We start from the raw sequence: 24,853 nt of genomic DNA, 5'->3' as shown, positions 1-24,853 counted from the left end.
CCTCACCACCTCCCAAAGGCCCCACCTCCTAATACCATCACCTTGGGGATTAGAATTTACACATGCATGGAGGGCGGGTACACAGTCTGTAACAAGCTCTGCGTGCGAGGGCTGCGCCGGTGCCAGTGGGCCAGAGGAGGGAACAGCCAGCCCTTGCACACTTCACGGTGCTGGGCACGGTTCCATGTGCTGAGTATCCTTAACCCCTTCTGTCCTCCAATAGCTCCATGTAGTGGGTGCTATCATTAGGTCCATTTCACAGATTAGGAAGCTGAGGCCTGGAAGGTAAAGTCACCTGCCCACTCCACAGCCAGTAATTGGGACTGAACAAAGGCAGTGGGGCTTCAGAGTCTCTTCTTACCCACTGCGATCCTCTGCCTCTCTAGGCGGTATAATGACTAAAAGCAGTAACGCCACCTCACACTGGGAGAAGACCTTTCTGTTCACACACATTCTCTCGCCATCCTCCCAGCGGCTGCTCATTATGATTAGTGCCCCCGGCTTACATTTTGGGAAACAGAGATCACGAGAAGGAGGCACCCAGCCATTCAAGGCCAGGGTGGGATTCCTTCCCCTGTCTCCTGACTCCAAGTCCAGAATCTTTCTTCCACCAGCTGCCCCCTTCCTTACCCTGATGCATAATTTATGGCCTATTACTCACCTCCTGCAGGCGCCCAGATGCTGCCTGCCAGAGCTGTGACCTCACTGTGTCCCCTGGAGAGGACCAAGGGCAACTCTTTTCCTCATCCTCGCTCTCTTCTCTCCCTTCCCCCATGCAGTTTCTCTGGGTCTCAGCAGGATCCTGGTGTGTGGCACAGCCCGTCCCCTCTTCCCACCCACGAGAACCACCTTGTGAGCAGTTTCCTCTCTGCCAAGCCAGCCGACACTTTCGGCAAGCTCCCAGCCTCTGAGCAAAGCAGTGGCAGCAGCTGAGTCCAAACTCACCATCCCCCCCAGTTTGGCCAGGGGACATGCACTGGCGGCTGGTGTGTTATATATGGGGCAGGGGGAGAAAGCACTCACAGTTGAACACGTTTGAGTCACTTCTTCTGGTGTCGCAGAAAGTGCAATGAGCAAGGATCATTTTCCTCTTCCTTCTCACTGTCGGGACCGGGAAGAGGTGCTCAGGTCTAGGGTTAAGGTTGGGGGCAAGACCCTTCAAGGCCGCTGGAGCCCAGTTTGGAACCTGTGACATTAAGCAAGTTGCTTCATTTCTCTGCACACAATTTTCCTCAGGAACTACTTCACTGGATCCTTACAGGGTTAAAAGAGACAATGCCTGTAAAGCAATCAGTGGAGAGTCTAAGGGGCAGTAGATGTTGATCAGTGCCTTTTGACGAGGCACCACACCAATGCCTCCCTGTAGCAAGGAAGGAGGGGTTTGGATCTCAAACTCTTAGGAGGAAGGGCACCTGGAAGAACGGAGGAGCCAAGGGTTCCACAGGCCAAATGGTTGGCATCTAGACAGCAGCAAGGCTACCTTTATCTCAGTTTCCGCATCTGTAAAATGGGCAATAGCCAAATTTAGCAGTTGCTAAACATCCTGGCTTGCACCACGGAATTCTGGAAAATGAATTAGCACATAAAACCAGGGAGGAGGCATCTCTGTTTTTCCTCCCCACTTTTTTTTTTTTTTTTAATTTGAGAGAAAGAGAGAGAGAGAATGAACATGAGCAGGGGAGAGGGGTAGAGGAAGAGAGACAAAAAATCTTAAGCAGACTCCACACTCAGTGCAGAACCTGATGCAGGGCTTGATCCCACGACCCTGGGATCATGACCTGAGCTGAAATCAGGAATCAGACACTCAACCAACTGAGCCACCCAGGTGTCCCACCCCCACTTTATTTTCAATAAAGATTTTATTTTTATTTTTTTAAAGTTTTATTTAAGTAATCTTTATACCCAACGTGGGGCTTGAACTCACGACCCTGAGATCAAGAGTCGTTTGCTCTTCCCATTGAGCCAGACAGGTGTTCCAAAATTTTATTTTTTTTTAAGTAATTTCTATACCCAACATGGGACTCAAACTCACAACCATGAGCTCCACCAGCTGAGCCAGCCAGACACCCCTCTCCTCTCCACTTTTGAGCTCAAAACTTCCAGGTCCTGAGTGACTGGTTGAAGGTTCTCACAATCATCTGGAGATGCCGTGACCCACACAGCCCCTGCTCTGACCCTGGGATCCTGGTTAGAAGGGACTAGGGACACGAAAGTATCTGTGTCTTTTTTTAAAATTTTTTTTTTCAACGTTTTTTATTTATTTTTGGGACAGAGAGAGACAGAGCATGAACGGGGGAGGGGCAGAGAGAGAGGGAGACACAGAATCAGAAACAGGCTCCAGGCTCCGAGCCATCAGCCCAGAGCCTGACGTGGGGCTCGAACTCACGGACCGCGAGATCGTGACCTGGCTGAAGTCGGACGCTTAACCGACTGCGCCACCCAGGCGCCCCAGTATCTGTGTCTTTAATCAGCTTCCACGGTGATTCCAAAGCAGGTGGCCCATTGTGAGAAATTAGAGACCAAGCACTCTGCTGGAGATTGTGCCAGATGCCTCTCGAAGGAGTCCTAGACTTCCAGAGTCCTGTCTCCCAGGCTCCTTTTCCTCCTGCCTAAGACTCTGAAGATGGAAGGAATGGGCTTCCCCAAACCTCACCACCTCCCACTTCCTCTGAAGGAAGAAGATACAGAATCCAGTGCTGGATTCTGTATCTTGATCAGTTTCTTTAAAAAATTTTTAAAGAATTTTTAAAATTTTTTTAATGTTGGGGCACCTGGGTGGCTCAGTCGGTGGAGCGTCTGACTTTGGCTCAGGTCATGATTTCACAGCTTCTGAGTTCAAGCCCCACATCGGGCTCTGTGTTGACAGCTCAGAGCCTGGAGTCTGCTTCAGAGTCTGTGTCCCTCTCTCTCTCTCTGCCCCTCCCTTGCTCATGCTCTGTCTGTCTGTCTCTCTCAAGAATGAAAAAAACATTTAAAAACATTAACAAAATTTTTTTAATATTTTTTTAAAATTTTTTTTTTTTAACGTTTATTTATTTTTGAGACAGAGAGAGACAGAGCATGAACGGGGGAGGGGCAGAGAGAGAGGGAGACACAGAATCGGAAGCAGGCTCCAGGCTCTGAGCCATCAGCCCAGAGCCCGACGCGGGGCTCGAACTCACTGACCGTGAGATCGTGACCTGAGCTAAAGTCGAACGCTTAACCGACTGAGACACCCAGGCGCCCCTAATGTTTATTTTTGAGAGAGCGCGAGCAGGGGAGGGGCAGAGAGAGTGGAAGACACAGAATCCGAAGCAGGCTCCAGGCTCTGAGCTGTCAGCACAGAGCCCAATGCGGGGGCCCGAATTCACAAACCGTGAGATCATGACCTGAGCCGAAGTCAGACGCTCCACTGACTGAGCCACCCAGGCGCCCCAATCAATTTCTAATCATCTAACTGGTTTTGGACCCAGGACAATTGACATTTGTTTTGCAGATGCCCCTCTCCAGAGGCACAGGAGAGAGAGTGGAGCTAGATTTATAAGCAAGGTCTCCCACAGGAGGAAGGAAACACAAGCTGGAGAGACTGCCTGCTGGCAATAAGGCAACTGAGGTGTCTGTGTGGCCAATACCCGGGGAGTCCCAAGTGTGAGCATCCTCATCATTGCCTTGGTACCTGGTGCGGCCAGTGGGTGCTTGGTAAACACTGTGGGTGGAGGGGTGTACACATGTACCTGGACACCTCCTGGTCCTACAGGTCTGCTTATTCCAGATATGAGAGACGGCAGTGTTGTCCATTAAGTGTTATCTCCCCTCCTCTCCCTCTTCAGGAGAGTGTAACTTCCTGCCCCTGCTGACCTCAGGCTTGGCTATGTGATTTGTTTTGGTCAATGCAATGTCAGAAGACGTCACATGTGTGCTTTTGAGATTGAGTTGGCTCTTGATCTCCTGGCTGTTGACTTGGAAAGGACACACACTGGGTAGCAGCCTCCTACAGAGCCCGGGTCCAGAATAAGACGCAGGGAGTAGGTCTGGCAAGGTCCTGGGGACAGGAGCTGCACCAGCCTATCTACAGTCCCCTGAGCAAGAAGACCCACAAACACTTGTGGTTGTAAGTCCCTGGATTTGGGGGATGGTTGTTATCCGGCAGTGCTGCAGCAAGAGCTGGCTGGTTCGCCAGGATCAGTCTGTTTTCTCAGGGGCTTTGCCTGCGTTAAATCTCACTGCATGATTTCTTGCCTATAGTGAATCAGCAAGAGTCTAGTTCTAAGGTCCCAGGTCATTTTAATGACCTTCATGGTGCTTGGTCCCTTTTTTCTCCGGAATCAGCTGTGAGCCTCCTGGACGCATGCCTGTCCTTCTTCCATCTCATTTGTCATGGGAGCAATCACAGTTGTCACCTGCAAGCCTTGAATGTTGACCACAGACTGCTAATCCAACTGAAATGTTCTCTATGCCTGTCACCACTATCCTACGAAGTAGGAATCTAGATTATCCCTATTTTATACATGGGAGAACCAAGGCTTGGGGAAGTTAAGACACTGGCTGGCAATCGTACCGCTGAAGTGGTGGAGAAAAGACTGGCCCAGATCTCCCAGCCCCTGCTTTTTTTTTTTTTTTTTTAAATGTTTATTTATTTATTGAGAAAGAGAGCAGGGGAGGGGGCAGGGAGACAGAGGGAGAGAGAGAATCCCAAGCCGGCCCTGTGCCGTCAGCACGGAACGTGACCCAGGGCTTGATCCCACGAATTGAACTGGGTCAAACCGAACTGTGAAGGCATGACCTCAGCCGACATCAAGAGTTGGACAGACGCTTAACCAAGTGAGCCACCCAGGCATCTCTCCCAGCCTGTGCTCTTAAGCATTCTTTCCAAGAGCCTCCTGGTATGGGGAGAAATGCCTGGTTTCCTAGCACAGCCCCTCCCGGAGCCCTCTTCCACACGCCCCTTCACCAGGGCCACCTTCCAGTTTGCAATCCTGTAGCCACTTCCCACTTGCAGGGAATGTACTCAGTTCCTGCCTCCGGGAGTTAATTATTTCCAAAAAGACATTTGGAAACTCAGCTCTGCCATGTCTAATGTGTTCCCTTTTGCTAATTTAATAGTTCTGTTTTTCAAATACGAGTGTGCTTTAAAATTTGTTCATTGGGCTATTTGTCATTTTATTACCCTCGGGATATTTTTCCACTCTTGCCGTCTGTCCTTTGAACTCATGCTCCCAGAGCCTTGCAGACTTCAGAGCTGGGACCTGGGTTTTGTGATCGGGGTCCGTTCACTAAGGGTAAGGCCTCAGCTGTCTGTGCTCAGGCTTAGCAACCAGACAGGACAGTTTGAAATCATAAAAAATAAAAAGTATCGGATTGTTTTTAAAAGAGGCAGCTTGGGTTCTTACTGGTGCATTTGGTTTGCCAAATGCTAACAGTGGTTATTTTTAGGTGGATTTTAGGGAGTTTTAGGGAGTTTTTAGTTTCTTTTTTATGTGGCTCTAATTTTCTTCTTCATGTGTCTCTTATCTGTTTCACTCCCCATTTTTTAAATTTAAAAAAATTTTTTTATTTCTGAGAGACAGAGTATGAGTGGGGGAGGGGCAGAGGGAGAAGGAGACACAGAATCCCAAGCAGGCTCCAGGCTCTGAGCTCTCAGCACACAGCCTGACACAGGGCTTGAACTCACAAGCCATGAGATGGTGACCTGAGCTGAAGTCGGTTGCTTAACTGAATGAGCCACCCAGATGCCCCTTCCCATTGTTTTTAATTTATAAAAAGATGTATAATTTCAAGAATAAAACAAGAAAAAGTTACTACCATTAAAAATAATGTGCACCAGATCCTTAAGGAATCTGGTCCTTCAGGCAGACCATCAAGGCAAGTCTGGCTTTTATGAATTTGTTAAATAAACTTTTATGAACTTGTTAAAGCCAGTCAGAGCAGCAGAAAGTGAGAACTCTGCTTAAAAAGAAAAAAACAGACCCAGCAACAGCACTGCTAGGAATTTACCCAAGGGATACAGGAGGGCTGATGCATAGGGGCACTTGTACCCCAATGTTTATAGCAGCACTTTCAACAATAGCCAAATTATGGAAAGAGCCTAAATGTCCATCAACTGATGAATGGATAAAGAAATTGTGGTTTATATATACAATGGAATACTCCTTGGCAATGAGAAAGTATGAAATATGGCCTTTTGTAGCAACGTGGATAGAACTGAAGGGTATTATACTAAGTGAAATAAGTCAGAGAGAGAAAGACAGATACCATATGTTTTCACTCTTATGTGGATCCTGAGAAACTTCACAGAAGACCATGGGGGAGGGGAAGGGGAAAAAAAAAAGTTACAGAGAGGGAAGGAGGCAAACCATAAGAGACTCTTAAAAACTGAGAATACACTGAGGGTTGATGGGGGGCGGAAGGGAGGGGAAAATGGGCGATGGGCATTGAGGAGGGCACCTGTTGGGATGAACACTGGTGTTGTATGGAAACCAATTTGACAATAAATTTCATATTAAAAAAATAAACTAAAAAGAAAAAGAAAAAAACAAGAGGCACCTGGGTGGTTCAGTTGGTTGAGCATCCTCCTCTTGATTTCTGCTCATGTCATGATCCCACAGTCATGGGATCAAGCCCCAAGTTGGGGCTCCATGCTCAGCAAGAAATCTGCTTAAGATTCTCTCTCTCTTTCCCTCTGCCCCTCCCCAACTCGTGCTAAAATAAAAGAGAGAGCAAAAACAAGATCCAGGCTAACAATTATATTCACTAAATAATTTTAATATATTTTTTAAGTGGAATGGAACTTGAGTTTTAAAATGTTAACTTCGTTTGTCAGACCTTAGAAACTGCTTTTCTTTACCACTCTAGAATGGATCTGTTTCTGTATCTTTTTCGTTCAACAGATATGGAGTTTTTCCCAGGGCCAGGCAATGTTCTAGGCTCACAGGATTCAGGAAGGAATGGGGATGGGTCCCAAGCCTGGAGCAGGTCCTAGTCTGGGAGACACAGTTATGCCAACAGCACCAGGTTGGGTACATGCTCTGGGAGGGCCCTGGGAAAGCCCAGAAGAGGTAGTCCTTTTCTCTGCCTGAGAAAATCACAGAAGGTATCAAAGAGGAGGTAAATGACACTTAGGAGGAGAAGTGGGAAGACACACAGGCAAATGGAAGAGAATGTGCAGAGCGACCCCGGCATGTGAGGGGGCGGCAGGAAAGCTAGAGTTGTCTTCACGAAATAGCCACTTGCTGACTGTGACCGCAAATTAGGGTACAGGATAATGTGTTTGGATGCACTGGTTGGATGGTGAAGGGCCTGGATGATGGACTAAGAACCCTTTTGGAATGGCTTCTCAAAGGCTGTGAAGGTCCACATGGGAGACAGAAACCACACCAGTGCTTTGAACAGAAAGAATTTAATGAGAAGAATCACCTAGGTGTATCTATCCATCCTTCTATCCACCCATCCATCTCATTTAGTTTTTTAATGTTTCTTTTTGAGAGAGAGAAAGAGAGAGAGAGCACATAAGTGGGGGGTGGACAGAAAGAGAGGGGGACTGAGGATCCAAAATGGGCTCTGCACTGACAGCACAGAGCCTGATGAGGGGCTTGAACTCACTAACCGTGAGGTCATGACCTGAGTTGAAGTCGGATGCTCAGCTGACCAAGCCATTCAGGTGCCCCATCTTATTTCTTTAATGTATTTCAAGGTAAATTGTGGGCATCAGTGCAATCCCCTTAAACACCTCAGCATGCATGCCATTAAACTTCAGTTTTTTCTGGGTTTTTCTTTTAATTTAAACTTTATAATGAAATACAAAAATTTGAAGCATATGTCTGCTGAAGTTTGACAGACACATACACTTGTGTAACCCAAATTCCTGTCAAAATAGGAGACGTTACCATCATCCTAGAAAATTCCTTCGTGCCCAGCCTCAGGCAATCCCTGTCTCCATCTCCCAGAGACAACCACTGTTCTGATTTTTTTCCGCCATAAATTAGTTGAGGCTTCTGAAACACAGTGCCATTGAGATTTGGGTCCAAATAATTATTTGTTAGAGGTTGTCCTATGCATTATCCAGTCTATCCCAGACCCTCAGATCATTGGAACAGATTCCTTTTCCTTTGGCTTCTTCCATTTAACATAATGCTTTTGAGATTCACCGACGTCGTTTTGTGTGACACTGTGCCTCTGATTGCTGAGCAGTATTCCACTGCCTGGCTACATGACATTTCTTCTACTCTCCTGTTGATGGACACTTGGGCCATTTCCAGTTTGGGGGTTATTAGGAAGAAAGCTGCTATAAACATTCTTGTACAATTTTTTTTTTTTTTTTGGTGAGCATATGTTTTCATTTCTTTTGGCTATATAGCTACGAGGAATTGCTGAGTCATAGAGTAGGTATATAATTAGGTTTTTAAGACACTTCATTTGGTTTTCCTGAGTGGTCGTACCATTTCACATTCCTGCAAACAAGTTATCATAGTGGTACCGGCTCCACGTCCTTGCCAACATTTGGTCTTGCCAGTCTTTTGAATTTTAGCCTTTCTGGGGCGAGGGTTAACTCTTCCTTGTGGTTTGAATGTGCGTTACCCTGATGAATAACGACGCTGAGCACCTGTACTGTTGGCCATTAGCGTATCTTCTTTTGCAAAGGCTCCATTCAAATCTTTTGCTTAGTTCATATTGGATTGTCTGTTACAGAGTTGAGGCACTATTCCTGCGTGCCTGAAGAGAGGGGCCACAGTGAGCGGGCCTCGGACTGAGCTGAGTGGTGAGAGGTCCTGAGGGCCTCCTAGCATCCTGTTGAAGCCCAGTGCACCCTAGGCCAGGGGAGGCTTTGTTCTGTTTCACCTCTGACCCCTCCCCGCTTCCCATAGTCCCCGCTCCTCCTATTCCCACCCCCCACTACCCCCAGCACCATGTGCCTCCCTGGAGACCAGTGAGCTGACCCTTGTCAGCTTCATGTGCCTTCATCATGGGCCAGATTGTGTCCTCCCCAAAGTTCATGCTGAAGTCCTAATCCACAGGACCTCAGAATGTGACCATCTTTAGAGAAGAGTCTTTAAAGAAGTGATTAACTTAAATGAGGTCATTAGAGTGGGCTGAAATCCAGTCAGAGTGGTGTCCTTATAAGAGGACATGTGGGGGCGCCTGGGTGGCTCAGTCGGTTGAGCATTCGACTTCAGCTCAGGTCATGATCTCACACTCCATGAGTTCAAGCCCCGCATTGGGCTCTGTGCTGACAGCTCAGAGCCTGGAGTCTGCTTCAGATTTTGTGTCTCCCCCTCTTTCTACCCCTCCCCCCTCCTCATGCTCTGTCTCTGTCTCAAAAATAAATAAAAACATTTAAAAATTTCAAAAAAAAAAAAAAAAGAGGACATGTGGACACAGGAGGACGATGGTGTGGGGACACAGGGAGAAGGCAGCCATTTATAAGCCAAGGGGAGAGGCCTCAGAAGAAACCAAATTTACAGACATCTTGATCTCAGATGTCTCCAGAACGGAGAGAAAATAAATCTCGGTTGTTTAAGCTCCCCCGGTCTGTGGTTCTTGTCACCGCAGCTCTAGCCCACTGATACAGCCTCACTGGACAGCAGCCAGGCTCTGCCACCCTGGTCCACCCTGATAGGCACCAACTGCTCTCAGGGCGTTCGCCTCCTCGACAGAATCAAGCCTCCCCACCTTGAACACGTGAGGGCTGAATAATGGTCCTTCTTATTTTATGATTAAGCCTTTGATCCATCTATTCTACTTTCTACATCCCTCTTGGAGTGAGCCGGATCCAGGGGGAGGGGCTTCCTGGGTGGGGCAGGCAGGTGGCTTCCATCCCGTACCCCCCAGCCTCAGAGCTACCCAGGCGGCTTTGTCTCAGGATGCTCTCAGGCAAGTTCATGGTCTTCCTGCTTCCACTTCCCCACCAGTGAGGTAGGATTAAGAGTACAGCCAACCTGGAAGGAGGCTGAGACAAGGCCGAGCAACTCTGGCTCGTGGCCCTAGACGGTAATTGGCCAGCTTACTGCCTGCACCACCTCCTAGAATAGGCAGTGCAGCCCCAGGTGGGGGTCCCTGTCGTCAGCCTCCTGGTCCAAGTGAGGAAACCCACAGTCAGAGAACTTGAGGGACTTGGGGCAGAAATTCAAAGTTTAGGGGAAAAAAAATCTTTGTAAAAAGCTGTGCCATGTCACCCCACATGCTCTCTTTGCTCCCGAGAATACCAGGGAAAAATTAAGCCTGGAAGAATGTTCGAGTTTTAACTCCATAGGCAAAAGAAACCAAGCCAGAATCAGAGGAGGCACAGTTTCCTGCAGCAAGAGGAGAGATTCCCCATGAGCGAGAATGACCCTGGGGGAGCGGATGCCCTGGGACAGGGGCAAAACCAAGGCTGGTGGCCCCAGGCCTTTTGCAACTCAGAGATGTGCTTATTCATGCAATGTTTACTTTTTTAAAAAAGTAATTGCCAACATTTAAAAATCAGTGATTTTTTTCATTCCCTCTCTTTCACACACATGCAGAGTTTAGGTATCAGGCTTCACCTGAATGCTCAGAAGATGGTGTAATCCCGGGTAATCCTCACTGGCTGCGGCTAAAAGCAGCTGGCCTTTGTGGGGCATAAGTCCCACAGCCCCACCCTTGCTGTCCTTGGCTCATTGCCCTCACTGATGTCGCCTGCCTGTTCCTCCAAGGCACTGGGTTTGGGATCTCTGACTCTCAGGTGTTAAGGCTGCCTTTCTCATCTGGGCTTTTCTCAGACAGGATTCTCAGTCTGACAGCTTAAGTAAGACTCAGGGGGCCTGTGAATTCGGATGCACATATTAACCATGTATTCTTGGTGTTTTTACTATCTGGGGACTTGCTGAGCCTAGAGAGACTGCCCCTCCCAGGGCTAACCCCTAGAGATGATGTCGAGCCTGTGAGTACATCTTTTAATCTAAAACCATCTAAATCTAAAACCCATACCCCAACCACCTCTTTGTACTCTGGGCCACTATTCCCACTCCTTGATTTCTCCATGGGCAGGTCCTGGATGACAGGAGAGACAGCTCCTAGGCCTCAGAGCCCTTGGAATGATTCAAACTAGCCAATCGTAAGCCCGCGTATCCTGCCTCACTGCTTCCTTGCACGGAAACCACAATAAAGGCTCTTGCCCACATTTCCGCCCCTGCTCCCTCTGCCTCCTGACTGGCTCCAGTGCCTTCCCGTTCCGCCCCTCCTCTTGAGATCTGTAACAAATGTACCCCAGCCAATGGCAATCATCTCTTCATCTTTTGGCTTTACCCAAATAATAAAATCTGTATTTTTACAACAACAAGCCCAAAAGGTTACACTTTTCTTTTCACTAAACTCTGCATGCACCTTATTGTAGGTCACAGACCACAGTAGTCTCAGCAATAGACATCAGATATTTTTCATATCACACTATGGTTGCTGTCAACAATTTGAAATATTGTGTTCCTTACTACTTTGAAATTAGGGTAGTTAATAAGTATGTAGCAAGATGGGGAGCTTCACAGGAGGGTTCTGAGCAACCCAGTCTGGACTCCGAGCCCCAGCCAGCCTCCGGTGAACCAAGGACCAAAACCTAAAGGAAAGAGGGAGGTGATGGTCCCAGAGGGCAGCCCAGAGGGGCAGCAGGATAGGTCACTAGTGGTCTAGTGGCCTTTTGCCTAGGAGGTCCCAAGCCACGGATTTGCCGTGCCCTCCATTTCTGTGTTTCTGTGTCCCAACAGCCCAAGACAAGCACATCTTATGACATCCAAGATGTACAAGTTGGTTTCAAGCGGCAGTAAATCTCATGGGAAGTCATTCCTTTCGGTGCTGATTATAGCAAGACAAAGTGTCTGTCTGCTTCTGGAGGTCTTTAACACCTCTCCAGCTCATTAATCCTTCTTAACAGAGAGGCTGGCCTAGGCTTAGAATTATTGCATCTGTGTTGTACATGTACTTGCCATAGTATATTTAAGTTTTAAAAAGTGGGTTACTTGAAATAAAATTGGTGGCAGGCAAATGTGGCAAAAATCTGAATGACAAATTTGAGACCTACCATGTCAAGTGATGTCCCAAGGTCGTTTGAGGTCTCAGGAAATTCCCTGTATAATAACCATCTCCCATACTCTGCTCTTCTGTGAGGTCTGCTTACTCATTCATTCATTCATTCTTGACTGTGGAAATATCAGTTTATTAAGCAGCTAGGGGAGCCAGGCCCCATTAGTTGACAGAGATCTAGCAGCTTCCTGCCCGTCCCATCTGGAGATGGAATTCTTCCTGCCGCTTTGCCAGCCTCTACCCAGAAACGTGCCTTTCCTTGTTCCTCTCTTGATCTAAGAATCCCATTCCTGGGGACGCCTGGGTGGCTCAGTCGGTTAAATGTCTGACTTCGGCTCAGGTCATGATCTTGTGGTTTGTAAGTTCGAGCTCCACATCGGGCTCTATGCTGACAGCTCAGAGCCTAGAGCCTGGAGCCTGCTTTGGATTCTGTCTCCTCCCCTATTCACATTCTGTCTCTCTCAAAAGTAAACATTTAAAAATTCTTTTAAGTAAAAAAATAATAATAAAGAATCCTGTTCCTGGAGGAGTTGACTGATCCTGGGGCCAGTGAGCCTGCCTGGATATTGGCCATCCCCTGCCTGGGAGGTTGAAGGTACCCATGGAGCAACCAGTCTGCCTGTGAGTCACCCTCAAAACAGAGGGGGGAAAGGTCAGGATTTATCTGGTATCCACAAAGCCACTTAGGTGAGCAGCTTTTCTGTCTACATCAGATATTCTCTGATGCCGTCACCAACCTGCCCCTTATCAATAGTCCCTCACTAACCTTGAGTCGTCGAGTACAACCTGGAATACCGTGGTCTCGTTTGTACTCCAATTTTAGAAACCTGCCACTGCTCTGGGTATGTGTATTAGAACAGAAAGTTGACGGGCTTATAACAAATAATTTAAAAGAAGCCATCAATTTGCTCGTGTTGCTGGGAAGTGTGGGGACCCAGCTAGTTCAGGCACGGCTAACCCATGGACTCAAAAGCCATCAGGCCTTGGTTCCTCATCTGTGGTTCTTGCTTCTCCCGTGTCTGATTTACTTTGGGGTTTTGTTTAGTGGCCAGATGGACACAGGAGTCCTGGTCCCTACTTCCTCTCTGGCTTCAGGTCCAGCAGGAACTCATGCGTGCCTAGGGGTGCGTCCCGGGCTCTGACTTGTGTGCATCATGGCAGGGGGAGTGAGAGGCATTGACAGGCATGGGCTGAGGAGGGGCCTGTGCACTTCCCCTGGAACGGGGCTCACAATCAGCTTCTCTGGGACCATGTGAGTCAAAGGGGTGGTTTCTCAGAGGACGATAAGGGTAGAGGTAGGAGGGCAGATGGAGAATGAATGTTGACAGAAAACAACAGATGTTCTTGGCTTCTCGGGGATGCCAAGTAGAGGAGCTAGGCTTGGCCCAGGACGGTTGATCCCAGAGCCTGACCTCCGTGCCTCCATGGTCTGGGTCCCATCTGTACCCCAGAGCCCCTCCCTTCCCCCACCGCCTGTGCCTGGCACACAGCAGCCACTCAATACCTGTGTGGGGAGTGAATTTCCTGTTGCGGTGCTCTGCTCTCCTGTATGGTGAGAGACCCTGTCTCTCGGGACGCCACTGCCTGGTTTCTCACGCTCGAGAAATTGGGTCCTGTCCTATGGGTGAGCCCCTTCCAATCTCCCCTCTTCTTTTGCAGCAAAGCTTCGTCAGAAGTGAAACAGCAGGAAAGAATCCAGCCTACTGTGTTATGGACACACACAGCCAGCAGGTTCTGGACATCCCTCAGACTTGGGTGGGGTGGGAAGGGGCTGCAGGCTGCGGTAAAGCCTTGGGAGCCATGCAGTGGGCTTCCCCTGGAGGAGGGCGTCTAAGAACAGTGACCTGGCACCGATCCCCATCAGCTCAGGGCTGTGCCCAGAGAGTCGGGTGCTCAGTTCTGACCGCAGACGGGCGATGCGGTGCTGGTCACCCACCCTAGGGAAACACGGACAGCGCTTACAGCTCCGAATGCAGCCCTGAACCTAATGGCAGAAATGAACCAGGGACCGTGGATGTGCACCCTGTCACCGTGCTTAGGGCCGTGCCACCTTAGCTCAGGCCACCGTAACAAAGTACCAGAGACTGTGTGGCTTAAACAGAAATTTATGGTCTGCCACTTAAAACATTTTTTTTTTAATGTTTTATTTATTTTTGAAAGGCAGCGCAAGTGAGGGAGAGGCAGAGAAAGAGGGAGATACAGAATCTGAAGCAGGCTCCAGGCTCTGAGCTGTCAGCACAGAGCCCGATGCCGGGCTTGAACACATGAACTGGGGGCTTAGGACCTGAACTGAAGTTTGGACGCTTAACCGACTGAGCCACCCAGGCGTCCCTGATCTGCCACTTTTGGAGGCCAGAAGTCTAAGATCAAGGTACTGAGAAGGTGGGTTTCATTCTGAGACTTCTCCACTTGGCACAGTGGCCATCTTCCCGCTGCAGGCTCACAGGACCTCTTCTTTTAATGCATGTAAAGAGGCAGGGATGAGGGAGGCAAAGAGAGAGGCAACCTCTTTTATTAGGGTGCTAATCTCATCATGAGGGCCCCAGCCTCACGGCCTCCCCAAAACCTAATTACCTCCCAAAGACCCCATCTCCAAATGCCATCATACTGTGGGTTCACCCTTCAGCATATCAAGTTAGGGGATACTTTCAGTCTGGGACACAGTCTCAGTTCCTCCATTCCCATTGACCAGGCTCACCTGCACAGCACCCTATACTATCTTACAGAGGAGGGTGCTAAAACCTGGAGGGGAGAATGAGGGGCCCAGGTCTCAGAGTCTGTGCTGGTAGAGCCAGGATTTGAACCTGGGCTCACCTGGCTCCAAGCCCACACATGGGGGCTCAACAACATGGAGTTGCTGGGCTCTGCAGTCCCCTAGGGACAAGAAATCTACACCAGTTGTCATGGTCTTCTCTTCCCGCCCTGATCACGGTCTGAAATTCACTTAAGTGCTCACTTTTTGAGTACTTGTCCCTCCCCATGGACTGTGAGCTCCATGAGGCCAAGGAGCTCATCTGCTGTGTTCAACACTAGCTCCAACAGAGTAGGAAACCAATCCACAGTCATTAGATGATTACGTAATGGCCAAATCATTGAACTTGGGTTTTGTCACTCCTAATTCAGTGTTTTTCCACCTTCTTATATTCTGGAAGGGAAATGAATGAAAGAATCTGCTATCAGTATAGGACTCCTGGGTGGCTCAGTTGGTTGAGCCTCCGACTTCGGCTCAGGTCATGATCTCACGGTTCGTGGGGTTGAGCCCTGTGTCAGGCTCTGCAGCCTGAAGCCTGCTTCAGATTCTGTCTCTGTCTCTCTCTGCCCCTGCCCCACCCATGGTCTGTCTCTCTCTCGGTCTTTCAAAAATAAATAAAATCTTAAAAAAAAAGAAAAAAAAAAAGGAATCTCATATCAGGCTTGCCCTGAGGAAGTTTATATTCTAGTAGAATATAATGATTATATAATTCAACACACTTACCATGTACTAGATACTGGTCTAGTTCCAGCTACTAACCCTCCTTTCTCTATCTCCTGTGGAGCTTCAGGACCACATTAGGAGATGGGGACTGTTATGATCCCTATCGACAGAGGAGGGACCGAGCCTGAGGATCACAGACTTGCTTGCTCTTCCTGGCCAGGTCAGCTGCAGGCTCAAGGGCATGAATGACAGTAAGAGAAAAGCCCTATGAAGGAGTCCCTGTCCCATTCATTTCTGTGGCTCAGAACAGAGCCTAGTGCATGCCTGGCTGGCTCCCACTTAGCGTGTGATAGATGAATGAACATTCGATGGATTGGAATGGATGTAGAAACCAAGAAGTTACTATGATGGCAGGTGGAGGGAATGCCTATGAGTTGGTATAGCCCTTTCTACAGCCACTTTGGTAAAGTAGCAGAGGATTTCTCCTTCTTCGCTATAGGCTGCCTGAGCCCCAACTCTGGGAAGTTCTTGGTACATTTGTGTACTGGTTGGGGGTATGGTGCGGCTCCAGAGTGAAAGCAGGGATGAGGGTGAGTGGAGTCAGGGGCCACAGTCTTGCCAGCCTAGCTCACTTGCCTGAGGTCACAAGGCCAACACTACAGAAGAACCAGGACCTGAACCTGGAGAAGATTCTAAAGCCCTGATCCTCATCTACCCTTGCCTCACAATAGACACAACCAGAAGCCTCTGGCAGCACAGTAATTATGGAAACTCATTTATTTGTAATCTCCTGCTTATGGCCCACTGGGAGGGCCACTATGAAGTCCTAGGGGTGGGGAAATGAGAGTGTCCACCATTCTTAGGCCAAATGGAGAAAAGCACAAGGCTAGGAAAGCATGTTAGGCTTTCCTGTGAAGCTTTCCCATATAAATCACATCTTAGGCCCTCAAGTTGAGCCTTTTTTTTTTTTATAGAGGCTTTTACCTACTATATTATTATGTTGCGTCTATTAGCTTCCTTCCTCTGAGATTTAAGGGGCCAGATTTACCTGCTCTTTCCTTTCTCTGAAAGTACATGGAATTGAAATGGCAACAAAGAGCCAGTCAGTAGTGTGATGTGAGACACATCACCTATTTAGACAACATGAAGTTTAGGAGGAATCAAAGGTGAGTCATGCCCCAAAGTCAGAAAAACAGACCAAGGATTCAAGAACAGGACAGAAGAGACGTGAAGGGAGAAGTTTCAGGTGTTCGGTTCATTTCCAGCATAATGAGCATAGCTTAACGTGAGATGCCCAAACGTGCTGCTCAAATCTAGCACAATGCTTATTTTGCTCCAGTCAGCAGGGTCTGCAGAGATGGGTCATTCGGGGGTTGATATTTTGAGAAGTACATAGATACCTTAAATTTATCTGGAAGGCAGGGCCCGAGTTGGAAACCATAAGTACATAAAAGATGATAAATGGAGCTTATCTTTTAAACCAGAAATTTTAGGTCTCCTATTGAATTATTTTCTCATCACTGCTCTAACCAATTACTGAAAACTAGGCTGCTTGAAATAATACATATTAAGAGGACTCTGGAAAAATGGTGGAGTAGGAATCATCAGAAGTAGGTTTTCCTACCTAGGCAACAATTGCATTGGTAGAATCTGTCAGATATATTTTGGAACTCTGGAGTCTACTGAAGGCTTGTAACTTCCAGGGGAAAGGTTCAGACAGCTAAATTGCAGTTAATTTGGTTGGTTTCAGCTCTGAGCTCAGAAGTACCCATTCCCTGTCCCCATGGTAGATCATTGTGCCCATATCCCTGGAACAGCTTACATAAGCTTCCAGGGGCCAGAGTGGGCGAAAAAGGACCTCGTTCTCCAAATATCAGAGACCTGTGCTCTGATTGCTGATTATTGCCTTTGATCACAGAAGTATAGACAAAGGGGCAGGGAGCCATTGTTGTGCCCCCCCCCCCCCCCCCGTTGCTGCAACCCCTCTCCCTCCAGCTGAAGTGACTTCCAAGGGATTTAAAGGCCCAGGATGCTGCTTCCTCTCCACTCCCCTTCATTTTTACCTTTTTCTAGTTTAGGAGACATACATTAAGACTAGGACATTGTATTCTTCAGGGTTCTCCAAAGAAAAAGAACCAATATATTATATGTAGATATTATAAATCTCCTATATATGTGTGTATATAGGAATTAGTTCATGCTACAGAGGTTGAGAAGTCCAATGATCTCTATCTGCAAACTGGAGAAGGAGGAAAGCCACTGGTATAATTCAGTCTGAGGCTGAGGCCCTAAGAACCAGGGGGGTGAGGGGCTGCTGGTGTGAGTACTGGAGTGGAAAGTCCCAAGAACCAGAAGGTCTAAGATCTGAGGGCAGGAGGAGATAGACATCTCAGCTCAAGAAGAACAATGATTTGCTGTTCTACTGCCTATTTGTTTTATTTGGATCCTCAATGGATTGGACTATACCCGCCTACATGGGTGAAGGCAGAACTTTACTCAGTTCTCCTGATCTTCTAGTCTCTTTTGGAAACACCCTCACAAACAGATCCAGAAATAACACATACCGTTATTATTTGGGCATCCCTGACTATAGTCAAGTTTACATGTAGAATTAACCCATCACAGACACTGAAAGCAACTGCATATTTGGGGGAAAATGGCAAATGATCATGCAAGCCCAAGGAAAGGCTAAAATAAGAGCCAGGACCTTAACTTTATACCTTAGGGCTGGTCCTTGGCACAGAGACAGGATAAATATATATTTTAATGTTTATCCATTTTTGAGAGAGAGAGAGAGAGAGCGCACGCAGGAGAGGGACAAAGAGAGGGGTACAGAGGATCTGAAGTGGGCTCTGCACTGAGAGCAGAAAGCCCGATGTGGGTCTTAAACTCATGAACTGGGATATCATGAGCAGAAGTTGGACACTCAACCGACTGAGCCACCCAGGTGCCACAGTCTATAAAGATTTTTTTTTTAAGTTATAAACAAAATTTAAAGAACAAAGCAAATCCCCAACAAGCCCTAGGAAGCAGGGGGAATCTGATCTTCACATTTACAATATAATTAAATTCAAGTATCCATGGGCACCTGACTGGCTCAGTCAGTAGAGCATGTGATTCTTGATGTCAGGGTCATGGGTTCAAGCCCCATGTTGAATGTGGAGCCTACTTAATTAAAAAAAAATCGGGGGTTCCTGGGTGGTGCAGTCAGTGGAAGGTCCGACTCTTAGTTTTGGCTCAGGTCACAATCCCACAGTTTGTGAGTTCGAGCCCCACATCAGGTTCTGCTCTGATGGTGTGGAGCCTACTTGGGATTCCATCTCTCCTTCTCTCTGTCCCTCTCCTGCTTTTGCTCTCTCAAAAATAAATAGAAACTTTAAGAATTCAAAATATGCAGTTTTTCCCAAAAAATTTACAAAGCTTACAAAGAAATAAAAAGTACAGTCCATCCAAAGGGAAAAAGTAAATCAACACAGTCTCTTACAATGACCTAATGGCAAATATACTAAACAACTCTTTTTTTTTTTTTAATTTTTTTTAACGTTTTATTTTATTTTTGAGACAGGGAGAGACAGCATGAACGGTGGAGGGTCAGAGAGAGAGGGAGGCACAGAATCTGAAGCAGGCTCCAGGCTCCGAGCTGTCAGCACAGAGCCTGACGCGGGGCTCGAACTCACGGACTGCGAGATCATGACCTGAGCCGAAGTCGGATGCTTAACCGACTGAGCCACCCAGGCGCCTCCTAAACAACAGTCTTAAAACACTTTAAAAAGAACAGTCTTAAAGATGCCAAAAGAAATTGAGCTGAAAAGAACAATAATTGAGGTGAAAAATTCACTAGAGGGATTCAAAGACAGATTTGAGCTGGCAGAAGAATCCGGAATAATCTTGAATATAGGACAAAGGAAATGACAGAGTCTGAGGAAACCAAAGAAAAGAGAATGAGGAAAAGTGAACAGAGACTGAGGAACCTGTGGGATACCATGAAGTATACAACATACACTTTTTGGGAGTCCCAGAAGGAGGGAAGAGCCAGTGTGGAAAGGAGGAAAAGAATGGAAATTGGGAGAAAAAGAATGGAAATTGAGAGAAAAAGAATGGAAATTGAGAGAAAAAGAATGGAAACTGGGGGAGGCCAGAGAGAACATGTGAAGAAATAGTGGATGGAAACTTAACAAATTTTATGAAACACATGAATATAAACCTCCAAGAAGCTCCACAAATGAAGTAAAATGAATTCAAAGAAACCCACACAACACATATCAACCATCAAAAGACAAACTCGCAAAAGCAGCAGGAGAGAGAAGCTACTCGTCATGTACAAGGGATCCGTAATAAGATTATCAGCAGATTTCTCCTCAAAAATTTTTGGAGGCCAGAGTACAGTGAGCAGATATATTTAAAGGGCTAAAAGAAAACACTGTCAAGCAAGAGTCCTGTAACTAACAAAACTGTCCTTCAAAAGTGAGGGAGAATGAAGACATTTCCAGCTAACAAAAGTGGAAGGAGTCTGTGACTAGATGTGTCTTGCCAAAAATGCTCAGGGGATTCCTACAGGGTGAAAAGAAGGAACACTCAACAGGAACTTGAAGCCAAATGAAGAAACAAAGATCTCAATAAAGGTAAATACATGGTCGATTATAAAAGCTAATATTATTGTAACCATGGCTTGTAACTCCACTTTTTTTTTCTGCATAATTTAAGAGACTAATGCATTAAAAATCATTAGTTTACATTTTTGGGTATATAATGTATAAAGGTATATTTTTGTGATAACAGCAAGGGTGGAGCTGTAAAGGAGCAGAGTTTTTTTGTATAAATTCAAATTAAAGAACTTTAGGATATCAAGTGTAATGCCCATGGTGACCACAAGGGAAATAGTCATACACAAAAGGAAATTAGGAATTAAAAAATAAATAAAAAGTCAACTAATACAAACACAAAGGAAGACTGTGATGAGGGACAAATGAGGGACAAAAAAAAAAAAAAAGCCCTAAGTTGTATAGAAAACAAAATGACAAAAGTCCCTCCTTACCAATAGTTACTTTTAAATAGTCAAAAGACCTAGATTGGCAAAAATGGATAAACACACATGACCCAACTATATGCTGTCTGCAAGAGACTCACTTTAGATTTAAAGACACAAATAGATCTGAAGAATGGGAAAAGGTATTCCATGCAAATAGAAGGCAAAAGAGAAGATGGTTATCTTACTATCAGACAAAAAGGTCTTTCAATCAAAAATGGCTACCAGAAACAAAGAAGGACATTATATATTAAAAGCTGGAATACAACAAGAAAATTTAACAGTTGTAAACATTTACATATCTAATGACGATCCAAATATATAAGGCAAAACCAAACAGAATTGAAGACAGAAACACAGTTCTATAGTAATAGTTGGAGACTTTAATACACCAATCTCAGTAAGGGATACAGCAACCAGACAGAAGGAAATAGACACAATAAACCAACTAGATCTGACAGACAGAACACTCTACTCACCAACAGCAGCATACACATTCTTCTCAAGTACACAGGGATTTTTCAGGATAGACTATACGTTAGGCCACAAAAATTAAGTCTCAAAAAAAAAAATTAAGTATCAGTAGATTTAAAAGAACTCCTACTTTCTCCAAATACAATGGGATGAAATCAGAAATTGGTAACGGAAGGAAAACAGGAAAATTCACAAGTATGTGGATCATAAACAAACACATTCGTAAATAACCAATGGATCAAAGAAATCACGAGAGAAGTTAGGAAATACTTAAATATGAAAACAAAACAACAACATACCAAAACGAATGCAGCAAAAATAGTCGTAAAGGAAAATTCATAGCTATACACACTTGAACAAGAAAGATCTCAAATCAAGAACCTAACTCTACAACTTAAGGAACTAGAAAAAGAACTAAATCCAAAGCTAGCTGAAGGAAGCAAATAATCAAGATTAGAGCAGAAAAACAGGAGATTGACAAGAGAAAGGGGTGGCTCGCCTCGCTCAGTGGCTCAGTCGATAGAGCATGTGACTTAATCTTGTGGTTATAAGTTTGATCTCTATGTGAGTGTAGAGATTACTTAAAAAAATTAAAATCTTTTTTTTTAATTTTATTTAATGTTTTTATTTATTTTTGAGACAGAGAGAGACAAAGCATGAACGGGGGAGGGGCAGAGAGAGAGGGAGACACAGAATCTGAAACAGGCTCCAGGCTCTGAGCTGTCAGCACAGAGCCCGACGCGGGGCTCGAACTCACAGACCGCGAGATCATAACCTGAGCCGAAGTCAGACGCTTAACCAATTGAGCTACCCAGGTGCCCCCCCCCCAAAATTAAAATCTTAAAAAAAAAAAATAGGGGCACCTGGGTGGTTCAGTCAGTTCAGTGTCCAGCTTTGGCTCAGGTCATGATCCTGTGGTTTGGGAGTTCAAGCCCCGGGTTGGGCTCTGTGTTGACAGCTCAGTGCCTGGAACCTGCTTCTGATTCTAGGTCGGTCTCTCTCTCTCTCTCTCTCTCTCTCTCTCTCTCTCCCCCTTCCCCCTAACCCCCTGTCCCTTGCTCATGCTCTGTTTCTCTCTCTCAAAAATAAACATTAAAAAAAATTTAAAGAAAATAGAAAAATAGAGGGGAGGGGAAGTCAATAAAACCAAAAATTGGTTCTTTGACCAACAAAATTGATAAAATTCTAGCTAGATGGACTAAGAAAAAGAGAGAAGGCAAATTACTAAAATCAGAACTAAAAGGAGGGATGTTACTACAGATTTTATAGAAATAAAGAGGCCTCAGAGAGCACTATGAACAATTGTATGCCAAGAAGTTGGAAAACCTAGATGAAATGGACAAATTCCTAGAAACATAAATCTACCAAGACTAAATCATGAAAAAATAGAAAATCTGAACAGACATGTAACTAGTAAGGAGACTAAATCAGTAATCAAAAATTTCCCCAAAGAGGGGTGCCTGGGTGGCTCAGTTGGTTGAGCATCTGACTTTGATTCAGGTCATGATCTCATGGTTCGTGAGTTCGAGCCCCGCATTGGGCCCTGAGCTGACAGCTCGGAGCCTGGAGCCTGCTTTGGATTCTGTGTCTCCCTCTCTCTCTGCACCTCCTCTTCTCATGCTCTGTTTCTCAAAAATAAATAAACGTCAAAAAAAAATTAAAAAACATTTCCCCAAAGAAGAGCCTGGCCCTGATGGTTTAAGTGAATTCTACCAAACAATTAAAGAAACAGAAGTCTTCCCCAAGCTTCTCCAAAAAACTGAAGAGAAGGGACTATTTCTTAAGTCATTCTATTAGGCCAGCATTACCCTGATACTGAAGACAGAGACACTACAAACAAATAAACAGACAAAAAACAAAAACAAAAAAACCCAAAACCAAAACTACAGACCAATTGCCCTTATGAACATTGATGGAAAAATCCTCAACAAAATACTCACAAGCTGAATTCAGCATATTAAGAGGATTATACCCCCTGACTAAGTGGGATTTACTCCCCTAGTGCAAGAATGGTTCAACATACAAAAATTGACCAGTGTAATACAGCACATTAACAGAACGAAGGGGAAAAAACCCACATGACTTCCTCAATCACTGCTGAAGAAGCATTTGACAAAATTCAACACTGCTTCATGATAAAAACACTTAAACAGAAGGAAACTACCTCAAAATAATAAAAGCCATGTAAGCAAAACCCACAGCCAAACATCATACTCAACGGTAGAAGACTAAAGCTTTTCCTCTAAGATCAGGAACAAGACAAAGATGCCTGTTCTCACTACTTCTATTCAATGCAGTACTCAGAGTTCTGGTAAGAGGTATTAGGCAAGAAAAAGAAATAAAGGGCATCCAAACTGGAAAGAAAAAAGATCTCCATTCACAAATAGGACCTTACATGTAAGAAACACCAAAGACTGCATAAGAAAAAAAAAAAAACTGTTAGAAGTAATAAATGAACTCAGCAAAGTAGCAGGATACAAAGTCAATGCATAAAAATCAGTTGCATTTCTATACACTAGCAGTGAACGGTCTGAAAAGGAAATTAAGAAAATTTTATTTATAACAGCATCCAAAAGAGTACAATACCTAGGAATTAATGAAGGAGGTGAAAGATTTGTACAACGAAAACTACAAAACATCACTGAAAAAATTTAAAGGAGACATAGAAGTAAACACATCCCATGTTCATGGATTAAAATACATAATACTGTTTTTTTTTGTTTTTTTGTTTTTTTATTTTACATAATACTGTTTTAAAATACATAATACTGTTTAGCGGTTAATACTACCTAGTGTGATCTGTGGAGTCATTGCAATCCATCAAAATCCCAACGATGCTTCTGCAGAGATAGAAAATCCTATTTTAAGATTCACATGAAATCTTAAGAAACCTGGAATAGCTAAAACAATATTGAAAAAGATCAAACCTGGAGGACTCACACTTTGTGATTTCAAAACTTACCACAAAGCTACAGTAAGCAAAACAGCATGGCATTAGCATAAAGACAGGGCCAAGTGAATAGAACAAGGGAATAGAACAGAAAATCCAGAAATAAACCCTCACATATATACTCAAAGTATTTTTTTTAACATTATTTTTGAGAGGGAGATAGAACGCACATACTCATGAACAGGGGAGGAGCAGAAACAGAGAGGGAGACAAAGGATTCAAAGCAGGCTCTGCGCTGTCAGCACAGAGCCCAGACAGCACAAAGCCCAATGCAGGACTTGAACTCACAAATCATGAGATCATGACCTGAGCCCAAGTCAGACACTTAACTGACTGAGCTACCCAGGAGCTGCTATGGTCAGAAGATTTTTTTTTTTAATGTTTATTTATTTTTGAAAGAGAGAGAGAGAGAGAGAGAGAGCGAGAGCGTGAGTGGGGGAGGGGCAGAGAGAGGGAGATACAGAATCCGAAGCAGGCTCCAGGCTCCGAGCTGTCAGCACAGAGCCTGATGCGGGGCTCGAACTCACGAACCGTGAGATCATGACCTGAGCCGAAGCCAGACGCTCAACCGACTGAGCCACCCAGGTGCCCCGGTCAGAAGATTTTTGACAAGGGTGCCAAGACTATTTAATTTGAAAAGGATAGTTTTTTTCTAACAAATGGTGCTGGGAAAACTGGATGTCCACATGCAAAAGAATGAAGGTGGGCCCTTACCTAATATTACATACAAAAATTAACTCAAAATGGATCAAAGATCTAAATATAGGATCTAAGACTCTTAGAAGAAAACCATAGGACAAAAGCTTCAGGACATTGAATTTGCATAGGACACCAAAAGTATAATCAACAAAAGGAAAAGTAGGTCAATTGAACTTCATTTTTGTGCATCAAAAGACACCATCAACAGAATAGAAAGGCAACCCATATAATGGGAGAAACTGCTTGCAAATCATATATATGATTAAGTATTAATATCTAGAAT

Source organism: Panthera uncia (assembly GCF_023721935.1).
Source record: "Panthera uncia isolate 11264 chromosome E2 unlocalized genomic scaffold, Puncia_PCG_1.0 HiC_scaffold_19, whole genome shotgun sequence".
Lineage (NCBI taxonomy): Eukaryota > Metazoa > Chordata > Mammalia > Carnivora > Felidae > Panthera > Panthera uncia.
The sequence above is the reverse complement of the archived record's forward strand: the minus strand, read 5'-3'. Positions refer to the sequence as shown.